Here is an 11,979-nt window from a genome sequence, read left to right as displayed (position 1 = left end):
TCATGATTTTCAGCAAGCTCAGGGTTTGACCATCCTCTGTTCTGACTGTGTAGGATCTTGGACTTACTTCCTCCAGAACAGTGGCTTTCTTATTCCAGCTGTTGGAATCTTCGAGTCTCACTGTGTCATGTTTTGCCAGTGGCACTAAGCTTCTTGATGACTTGTCATAGTTTGCTTTTTGTCTCTTTTGCAGATGCTTTTGTTTCTATTTCACCTCTTTGTGCTTCTTTTGCTCTTCAGTGCAGGGAAGTGTGGTGCATAGCCTACGTCCCATCAGAAACTAAGCAGAAGACTTGCCATGTTCAAGCGGTGAAGTTCGGTAACTCAACAGAGCTAGCTATGGATCTGAGTTGCTGTCTTGTGCTTTCTTAAGCAGCTGTTTGACTATGTGAACTCCCTTTTCTGATGTATCATTTGAATGGGCATTCAGGGGGCTTGAGGTCACATGTCGAAAGTCATAATCTTTGGCGAAGTCCTGGAGCTCTTTGCTGCTGTAGCATGGTCCATTGTCACTGTAGACAATCTGTGGGATTCCATGTCTTGCAAATATTGAATTCATGTGTCTAACCACACAAGCAGCAGATATGCTGGGAAGCAGCGCCATCTCTGGATAATTTGGCAGGTAGTCGATCACCAGCAGGTAATTCTTTCCATCCAGGTGAAACAGGTCAGTCCCAACTTTCTGCCACGGCTCGTCTGGAAAGTCTGTGATTGCCATTGGCTCTTGTGGCTGTTTTGTGTGGTACTTCAGACAGGTCTCACAGCTTGAGACCAGCCTATTGATTTCTGCATTGATTCCTGACCAATAAACGGCTGTTCTGGCCTTTCTCTTGCATTTTTCCATACCGAGGTGCCCCTCGTGCAGCCTTTTCAGCATCTCTGGTCTCAGTGACTGAGGAATGAAAATTCATTTTTTTCTGAGTAGAAGCCCATTGATGTCGCTCAGCTCAGCTCTGATGTTGTAATACTGTTGACATTCACCTCTAGGCCAACCCTCATTCAGATTCTTGATGACTTTCTGTAGGCCTGTGTCCTTTGCTGTTTCAGCTGCAATCTGCTTGGATTTCATGTCAGACACGGGTACTGAGTCAGTAATCAGGTTCATGTGGAGAGTCACATCTGTCTCTGTGGAGCTCCCGCTGCGTGCTTCACTCTGTCGTCGCCCAAGGCCGGAGCATCAGCAAGCACAATGTACTTACCCGGTGTGTAGATCAGTTCGAAATCATAGCGTTGTAGCTTCATCATCATCAGTCTTTGAATTCGCGGTGACATCTCGCTGAGGTTTTTCTTGATGATGGCTATTAACGGCTTGTGGTCTGTCTCTGCCATGAACGTTGGTAAGCCATAGACATAACTGTTGAATTTTTCAAAGCCATATACCAGTCCCAAACACTCCTTTTCAATTTGTGCATAGCGACATTCAGCCATGGACATTGTTCTTGACGCGTAGGCGACTGGCCTCCATTGTTCTCCATCAGCCTGTAGTAACACCGCTCCAATCCCATTTTTTGATGCATCAGTGGCTATCTTTATCTTTTTGGACGGGTCGAAAAACGTCAGCACTGGTTCTGTTGTGAGAGTGGTTTTCAGTCGTGTCCATTCCTTTTCATGATCTTCAGTCCACTTGAACTCAGATCTGCCGTGCAGCAGCTCTCTCAGGTGCACAGTTTTTGAGGACGGGTTTGGTATGAATTTGCCAATGAAATTGAATATTCCCAGCACTCTCAACACACCTTTTTTTTATCCTCGGTCCTGGACATGTCCAGTATGCTGTCACCTTGCTCTTGTCTGGCTCCACATCTGTTTCTGACAGCTTGTCTCCCAGAAAGGTGATTTCGTTCACACCAAACTGACATTTTGCTCTGTTCAGCTTTAGTCCATACTTCTGGATGCTTTGGAGCACTTTGATGAGCCTCTCATTGTGCTGTTCCAGTGTGGATCCCCATAGCACGATGTCATCCACATACACACGTACCCTGTCAATACCTTCTACGATGTGCTCCATGGTCCTGTGGAACACTTCGGGAGCAGAGGAGATTCCAAAAGGCAGCCTTTGCTCCTGTGTCCAGCTTGAGAGGAATGACAGCTCCATTTATATACAATGGAACAGTCCACTTGTCCTGCTCAACTCTGTTCACACTTGACTGTTCAGTTCCTTTAGGCGTGACATCTTCCTGCGCTACCATTCCCACGAAGAATGAATCACAGAAATCAGTTTGTTCCACTGCATGCACACGTTCACCTCGGCATTGTTTCCCCTTGGAAAAGCATTGTTTTGCGTAGTGATTCTGTCCTTTACATTTATTACAGATTTTGCCATAAGCTGGGCATTGTTTTTTGTGCATGACGAGTGCCACATTTTTTTACAATTAAAAGTCTCTAAGCCCTTTTGCTGTTTCGACTGCCATAATGTTCTCTGTTTCTGTGCAGGCACAGTGGCTATCGCTGCGATGTCTTTTTCACTTTCCTTCGCGCCACCACCGAACGTTCAAGTATGTTGCAGGGCTACCTCACTAGCATGGCATATCCTCACAGCTCCAACTAAGGTAAGGTCCGTTTCTCGTAGTAATCTCTCTCTCACTTTCTTGACATTAATGCCAAACACTAAATGATCCCGGATCGCCGAATCATGCAGCTCTACAAAATTGCACGTCTTAGCTCGCTCTTCATCAACTGTATTAATGACCCAAAATACAAATTCCAACTTAAAACAATACTATTTAGTTAGTATTAGTATTAGTTGCAAATATAACACATAAATTCAGACATGCGCACAAGCATACATTCACACGCGTGCGGACAAGTGGCGAGAGCGAAGGCGTGCGCACAAGTGGCGAGAGCGAAGGCGCACGCACAAGTGGCGAGAGCGAAGGCGCACACTGCGCATGTCTCGATCACGCGCCAACCTCATGCACGCACCATGTATTCTGCATGACCAGCAGCCACGGTCACGCGCTCATGTTATGCACACATCATGCACTCGGTAATATACATTTCCCAATACTGTGCTCAACAAAACACACCTCGACATAGTAATAACTACACACCGTCTTCTGAGAATATACCAAAGCGAACAAACAATCACCGCCGCTTCACAATGGTCACACACTCAACTCGCCTTGGCTGGCGGCCATGCCAGCTAGCTAACCCCTATGCTAGCGAGCCAGCCCTGCACGCACTCGACTCCGTTCCAAACTAAACATCCTTATTTGTGGTAAGCTAATGAATCCATAGTGGTCCATAACCATTTATACACTGATAATGAATTGTAATCATATATACTTTTCATCCTTACCTGGAACAGGGGAAGAAATTAATACAGGACAGCTGCTGGCTCTTCATCAACTGTATTAATGACGAGAGCCCCCAGCGTGCCCTCTAGTCACATCTCCTCAGACATGAGCAATTGAAAACTGATTCAGTCCTATCTAATCGATTTCAGTGTGAACAAATTTCACCCGATTACACGTGCGCACGCGAAACACGTACCGCTCGAATGTCTCGTTTTTCTTTGGCAAACAATGTTCATCAAAGTTCTTGACAACTTCGACGAACGTGTCCTTATCAGCTGCGTCGGTGTATACAAACGTGTTGTATACCTCCAATGCTTGAGGTCCCACGACGGTAAGTAGCAGTGCAATCTTGCGTGCGTCCGGTTTGTTATCCAGTCCGAGGGCTTGCAGGTACAGCGTGAATCGCTGTTTGAATGGCCGCCACTCGTAGTCCACATTTCCAGTCCAATTCACAGCGTCAGGCGGCTTCAAACTTTCCATGACGGCTGTCTCTGGACCAGTCCTGGTACCATGTAATGTTTCTTATTATAAATGAAGAAACTTGGGTTCAGCAATTACAACTATTTATCAAATTACTGTGAAAACTGAGCTAACATGTGCATCAAGTATCGTGGGGTGTCTTCTTCTGCCAGAATCCTACAGACTACCAAGTTTGTGGCTACTGCCCTCAGGTGGTAAGTATTGGTATAAATATTAGTATTAACTCCTATCGCCACAAGTGCTCCCAACACCACAACATCTCTGAATGTTCACAGACACAAACGATTCATGAAGGCAGTAGCTAACTGTCCTCTTCAAAACAAGATACAGCTAGCAGCTTTACCACCGACATCTGCAGCAGCAAAGGAACATTCATTCAGAGTTTATCACCAAGTGCAGCAGTGGTCAGGAGTGGAGCTGCCACCAACTGAATGGGGTTGGGAATTGACAAATGGCCAGCTACAACCGGTTCTCAACCACCTGCTCCTGAAAAACTGTTAACTTTGATTTCCTGCAACTGCAAGAGTGGTTGTGAGCGATCGTGTGGATGCAAGAAGTCAGGTCTGTTCTGTACAGTTCTATGTGGCCCTTGCCATGGAAATGGCTTGCAGCAATTCCGAAAAACCAGTCATTTATGAATCAGACACTGATGAAGATCATGACTTTGGTGCAAAAGAGAGCAAAGATGAATTCAATTCCGATTCGCTGGTACTCGGATATGAAGCATTTGATTTCCAGATGGATGATGAGGATTTTGCTCTGGGGGATAATTCTGATGAACGTGACTTTTCATCAGCAACTGAAAATCCACGAAAGCGAAATTGCAAATCATAACCTGACATATAGCAGCAGTCTGATACTGTTATATATTCGAAACGTAATACTTTATGAACTCAAGCCCCCGAATTTGAAAAGTTGGGTAGAACTCCTAGCCTGGATTGTATAACGTCATGTTTTAAGAGTATTTTTCTCTTTTTCAACATCCCAGTGAAAATCCCCATTATTACCGACTGTGAGGTAATTCAACATAATGTCATCCTATTGTGACGTCATAAACGAGATCATGAGGTCATGATCTCATGCTCTTGTGTTTATTTACATTCAATGCAATGTTCCAAGGCACAGTATGGCCGTTTAGTCAAAAATAATCAAATAGAATATACACGTGTATACAAAAATACATCGCCGATAAGGCCATTTCTCACGTAAATATAACATACTAGAAGAACCCCGCTACAATGTAGCGGTTTGGTTATCCACCCGTCTAAATCTCCCTCCTCTTCATCCTGCCAGCTAACCGCCTTCCCCCTGCCCCTAACCCCCCCCCACTCCAACTCCCTCCCCCCAAATGCTCAGAATCATCTGAAATGCCGAGAAAAGTGGTTTATCCCCCCCCCACTCCAACTCCCTCCCCCCAAATGCTCAGAATCATCTGAAATGCCGAGAAAAGTGGTTTTTAGCCATTTTTAGAAAATGCATATTTTGCACAATTATGCATAATTATTATAATTATTTTAATTTTCTGCTATTTTTCTGGCCCTCTCTGGAACAATACCTACCACCTCCAAAAAAAATAGGATCATAAGTGCATTTTTGCAAAAATGCATATTTTGCATAATGCCAAAACATTTCTAAGTCCCAGAAATTTTTTTTTATATACAGTGCATCCGGAAAGTATTCACACCCCTTCCCTTTCCGCAATTTTGTTATGTTACAGCCGTATTCCAAAATGGATTAAATTCCTTTTTTTTCTCATTAATCTACACACAATACCCCACAACGACAAAGTGAAAAAGGTTTTGTAGAAATTTTTATAAATTTATTAAAAATAAAAAAACTGGAATATTTCATGTACATAAGTATTCACACCCTTTGCTATGACACTCAAAATTGAGCTCAGGTTCATCCTGTTTCCACTGATCATCCTTGAGATGTTTCTACATCTTGATTGGAGTCCACCTGTAGTAAATTCAATTGATTGGACATGATTTGGAAAGGCACACACCTGTCTGTATAAGGTCCCACTGTTGACAGTGCATGTCAGAGCAGAAACCAAGCCATGAATCAAAGGAATTGTCTGTGGACCTCCGAGACAGGATTGTATCGAGGCACAGATCTGGGGAAGGGTACAAAAAAATGTCTACAGCTTTGAAGGTCCCGAAGAGCACAGTGGTCTCCATCATTCGTAAATGGAAGAAGTTTGGATCTACCAGGACTCTTCCTAGAGCTGGCCGCCCAGCCAAACTGAGTAATCGGGGGAGAAGGGCCTTGGTCAGGGAGGTGACCCAAGAACCCAATGGTCACTCTGACAGAGCTCCAGCGTTCCTCTGTGGAGATGGGAGAACCTTCCAGAAGGATAACCATCTCTGCAGCACTCCACCAATCAGGCCTTTATGGTAGAGTGGCCAGACGGAAGCCTCTGCTCAGTAAAAGGCACATGACAGCCTGCTTGGAGTTTGCCAGAAAGCACCTAAAGGACTCTCAGACCATGAGAAACAAGATTCTCTGGTCTGATGAAACCAAGATTGAACTCTTTGGCCTGAATGCCAAACGTCACATCTGGAGGAAACCAGGCACCTCTCATCACCTTGCTAATACCATCCCTACAGTGAAGCATGGTGGTGGCAGCATCATGCTGTGGGGATGTTTTTCAGCGGCAGGAACTGGGAGACTAGTCAGGATCGAGGGAAAGATGAATGGTGCAAAGTACAGAGAGATCCTTCATGAAAACCTGCTCCGGGGCGCTCAGGACCTCAGACTGGTGCGAAGGTTTACCTTTTCAACATGACAACAACCCTAAGCACACAGCCAAGACAACGAAGGAGTGGCTTCGGGAAAAGTCTCTGAATGTCCTTGAGTGGCCCAGCCAGAGCCGAGACTTGAACCCCATTGAACATCTCTGGAAAGACCTGAAAATAGCTGTGCAGCGACGCTCCCCATCTAACCTTACAGAGCTCGAGAGGATCTGCAGAGAAGAATGGGAGAAATACCCCAAATATAGGTGTGCCAAGTTTGTAGCTTCATACCCAAGAAGACTTAAGGCTGTAATCGCTGCCAAGAGTGCCTCAACCAAGTACTGAGTAAAGGGTGTGAATACTTATGTACATGCAATATTTCAGTTTTTTATTTTTAATAAATTTGCAAAAATTTCTACAAAACCTTTTTCACTTTGTCATTATGGGGTATTGTGTGGAGATTGATGAGAAAACATGAATTTAATCCATTTTGGAATAAGGCTGTAACATAACAAAATGTGGGGAAAGTGAAGGGGTGTGAATACTTTCCGGATGCACTGTAGGTGAAAAAATCAAAGATGCTCAGAATCATCTGAAATGCCGAGAAAAGTGGTTTTTAGCCATTTTTAGAAAAATGCATATTTTGCATATGTATGCATAATTATGCATAATTTTAATTTTCTGGGATTTTTCCCGTACTCTCTGAGACAATACCTACCACCTCCAAAAAGAATTAGGATCATAAATGCTTTAGTTTTCGGTCCCGCTAGCTACACTAACTAACACACACACACACTAACACCACACACACATGTTCCGAAAATATATGAGTAGATAACGTCATGACGTCATAACGGTGAAAGCTCAAGGAGGATACATGGGGACTTTTAGTATGTTATCAAGGCTACTGAGAGGAGTGCATACACCAATTTTCAGCGTTTTACTACTTTTTTTCTACCTTTTGCCCATTTTGACTGGACTGGGACCTTAGGAACGGCACAAACAAGCCGTACATTAAGCCCAACAACACGTTTCAGTATGTCCATAGAGAAAGCAACCACCCACCCTCCATCTTGAAGAACATCCCCGACAGCATTTACAGAAGACTCCCAAAATTATCATCTAATGAGTCCATTGTCAATGAAGCTACATCCCCATATCAAAATGCATTACAAAAGAGCAGCTACAATTTTAAGCTCAAGTACAACCCCACCCACCCACCCCATTAAATACTTACTGCCAGCAAATCAACAAACGTAGCAGAAGACAAAACACCACTTGGTACAACCCACCCTACAGTAACACCGTGGCCGCAAACATCAGTAAGCACTTTTTTGAACTTTTTGGATAAGTGCTTTACCCCGGACCATCAAGTGAGGAAGATATTCAACAAGAACACCATCAAAATTAGTTACAGCTGCATGCCTAACATTCAACAAATATCATCCCACAACACAAGAATCATGAACAAATCAATGGCACCGTCACAAAAGGACACCCCCAACTGCAACTGCCATGTGAACAGCTCATGCCCCCTCGAAAGAAAATGCCAGACGAAAGGACTTATCTATCAATCTATGGTGATGAGAGATAACGGCAAAATAGAGACATACGTTGGTCTAACAGAGGGAACATTCAAAAAGAGGTTTAATGCACACGTGTAGCTTTAGAAACAACCATTTAAAGAATATAACATCTTTAAGCCGTTATATTTGGTCATTGGCGGACAGAAACATTAATTATTCAACCACCTGGAAAATCCTTTCAAAAAAACAAAGCATATTCAACCAGTAGTAAAATTTGCAATCTATGTCTAACTGAAAAATATGTTATAATTTGCAAACCACAAATGTCTACATTGATTAACAGGAATTAATTCGCCAGCAATTGCAGACACAGATATAAGCATCTATTTTGTAATTATAAATAAATCATGCCAATACACAAATACCCCCACCCGCTACTCGACCGTTAGCGATCACGTGTTTTTGAAAATTTTAATGTAGACACATCTCCCTTCCCCATTGGACATTGTGCACGTGATGTGCATAACAAGGCAGTTAATGATATGTTCTTTCCCGTGTAACTTTATTGACGGCTGATGATTGCTTATTTTATGAAACAGGCTTATATTGTCTCATAAAGAATTTTCTTGAATCACTGGATTATTTTGCTCCTTATTAGTTGAGCACTTTCCTATCGCTGAGTGTTTCTTTTAACAAAGTTTTTATTATCCATCCATTATCCAAACCGCTTATCCTGCTGTCAGGGTCACGGGGATGCTGGAGCTTATCCCAGCAATATGTATCGTATGGAATATCCTCCGTGGGATGCTCTATTGACAGATAGAAGATGTAGTTGATATGGAGAAATCCTATCAGTAGCTAGAAAAGGCTGGGCTGAAGTACAGCACAGAGGCTCTAATCATAGCAGCACAAGAACATGCACTCAACACCAAATCAATTGAGGCAGGGGTCTACCAAGCCAGCCAAGACCCAAGATGCAGGCTGTGCAAAGATGCCCCTGAGACAGTCCAGTACGTACTAGCAGGGTGCAAAATGCTAGCTGGGAAAGCGTACACTGAGAGGCAAAGCCAAGTGGCTGGGATAGTGTACAGGAATATCTGTACTGAATACAGACTGGAAGTCCCCAAGTCCAAATGGGAGACACTGCCAAAGGTAGTTGAGAATGGCAGAGCTAAGATCCCGTGGGACTTCCAAGTTCCAGACTGACAAGTAAATGCTGGTTAACCAACCAGACATTGTGGTGGTCAACAAGGAACAGAAGACAGCAGTAGTGATTGATGTAGTAATCCCGAGCGATGGCAACATCAGGAAGGAAGAACATGAGATGCTAGAGAAATACTAAGGGCTGAGGGAAGAACTAGCTCAGATATGGAAGGTGAAATCCACCATAGTCCCAGTGATAATAGTAGCAATAAGGGCTGTGACCCTCAAACTGGGAGAGTGGCCCAGCAGATTCCAGGAACAACATCTGAGGTCTCTGTCCAGGAGAGTGCAGTCCTAGGAACAGCTAAGATACTGTGCAGAACCCTCAAACTCCCAGGCTTCTGGTAGAGGACCCAAGCTTGAGGAAGACACACACCATCCGAAAAAGGGCGAGAGTGAGATTTTTTAGTTGTGTGTGTGTGTGTGTGTGTTATCAACATATAAATCTCCCTCTCACCTTTTAGGTGGAGTGTGTCTCCCTGAATCTCAGGTCCTCTACCAAAGTGGTTCTCAACGGGGGAGGGGGGGCATAAGGGGGCCTCATGTACTTGTGTACATGAAATGAAATGAAATGCCGTTTCCCCAAGCCCACAGGAGTACAATACAAAGACAAAAACGCATCCAAAAACTACAAGAACACGTCAAAACTAACACATATATCCAAACTAAACAGAAAAAAAAATCACTGTCCAGGAAAACAAACGCCAGCCAGGATAACTGTCGGAACCACCGCTCTGCATGGGTTATCAGTTAGCTTAGCCTGCCTCGATTCCGTGTCCTGTCAGACCGCCCTCGGCCTTTCTCCCTCGGGTGCAGCTCCAGGCAGGGCTGTGGTCCCCAGGCCCACTGGACGAAGCAGCCAAGCTCTCCCAGCCGATCCAGTGCCAGCTCTCTCAGCCAGAAACCCTCGACACACCTCCCCGCACTCCTCGCGACGACATTAAAAACACCACAGTCAACGCCAGGTGAAGCCGCCGCCAGACCGCCCTCGGTGTTATCGGAACTGCCGGTCTACATGGGCTAGCAGTTAGCTTAGCTTGACCTGCTCTCCCAGTTGATCCAGTGCCAGCTCTCCCAGCTATCAAACGAAGACAAAAGTTAGGTGCAGACGTGGACAAAGACACTGCATGGACAGTACTGAGTGAGGCCACAGCAAACAAGAATTCGCGGAGCCATCTTCCCAAACTGGGAGCAGTGACTTCATGTCTCCTGTGGGGGCCCTGGAATTACTTCCTTGGACGCAGGGGCCTTGGGGGCAAAAAGGTTGAGAACCACTGCTCTACCAGAGGCCTGGGAGTTTGAGGGTTCTGCACGGTATCTTAACTGTTCCTAGGGACCGCACCCTTTTGGACAGAGAACCCAGATGTTGTTGCTCGAGTCTGCTGGAGCCACTCTCCCAGTTTGGGGGTCACAGCCCCTAGTGCCCCTATTACCACTGGGACTACTGTGGATTTAATCTTTCACATCCGATCTAGTTCTATATATAAGAATCGGAATCAGTTTATTTGACCATGTGTAGGCCTACACATACAAGGAATTTGACTCCAGTTCCTCCATTGCTCTCCATGTATTTACACAGAATAGACACAGAGCTAAAATAAAGACCACAAGGTAAAAATAAAGATTTAACTACTACGTACAGGTATAGATGTATATAAAAAGTATATTATGAAAAAAATGTTATAACATGAGGACAATAGTGCAATGGTGCAGAGTTCAAAGATGCTGGAATAACAGGTTACTTTACATACATGAGGTAGGTGGACATGACAGAATATGCATGTATACAATATACAGTATATACAGCAGGCTTAGATTTATTTTTGAAAATGATAATATGTTAAAACTGAGTTTTAAACTACATGATACATGTAGTTTACATGATACATAATGTGTGTGTGTGTGTGTGTGTGTGTGTGTGTGTGTGTGTGTGTGTGTGTGTGTGTGTGTGTGTGTGTGTGTGTGTGTGTATACAGTGCTGCTTGAAAGTATGTGAACCCCTTGAGCAGTTTAGATTTTTCTGTTGTTTTACCATGATTTTCTTATTCTATCATCACCAGTTTTTATGTATGAAATGTCAGATATATGTTTATCAGTTGCATGTACTTGTTTAGTGGGACTTGTTTAAGTAGCCCAAAAACTACATGAAACATGGAATTAGTGTATGTGCAAAAGTAAGTGAACCCCCAGCTGTATTGGTTAAGTCAAGCAGGTAACAGACTCGGGTGAAACACATTTGGGTGCTTAATTAATCATTTAAACAGACCAATGAAATGAGACATCCTTGGGAAAGGGTTTGGCCTGCACTAATTAAAAGAGAGAGGAAACCAACCAAACCACTGTGGTCCCATACAAATCAACAATACCGAGAGCAAAGGAGATATCCGAGGACATGACGAAGAGGGTAGTGACAGCCCATCAGTCTGGGGAGGGCTATAAGACCATCTCCAAGAGATTACAGCTCCATCCATCCACTGTAAGACAAATAATTTACAAATGGAGGGCCTTCAACATGACAGCAACTCTGCCTAGAAGTGGACGCCCATCAAAACTATCACCCAGAAGCACCAGAAAAATAATACATCAGGTAAAGGCCAACCCACACATCACCTCTAGAGAGTTGCAGACCTCTCTGGTAGCATCTGGGACAAATGTGCATGCGTCTACAATCAGACGACAATTGAATAGCCATGATATTCATGGGAGGGTTGCTAGAAGGAAGCCTCTGCTCTTAAAAAAGAA

Source organism: Lampris incognitus, chromosome 10, assembly GCF_029633865.1.
Source record: "Lampris incognitus isolate fLamInc1 chromosome 10, fLamInc1.hap2, whole genome shotgun sequence".
In the NCBI taxonomy this organism is placed as follows: domain Eukaryota; kingdom Metazoa; phylum Chordata; class Actinopteri; order Lampriformes; family Lampridae; genus Lampris; species Lampris incognitus.
Note: the sequence above shows the minus strand (reverse complement) of the source record.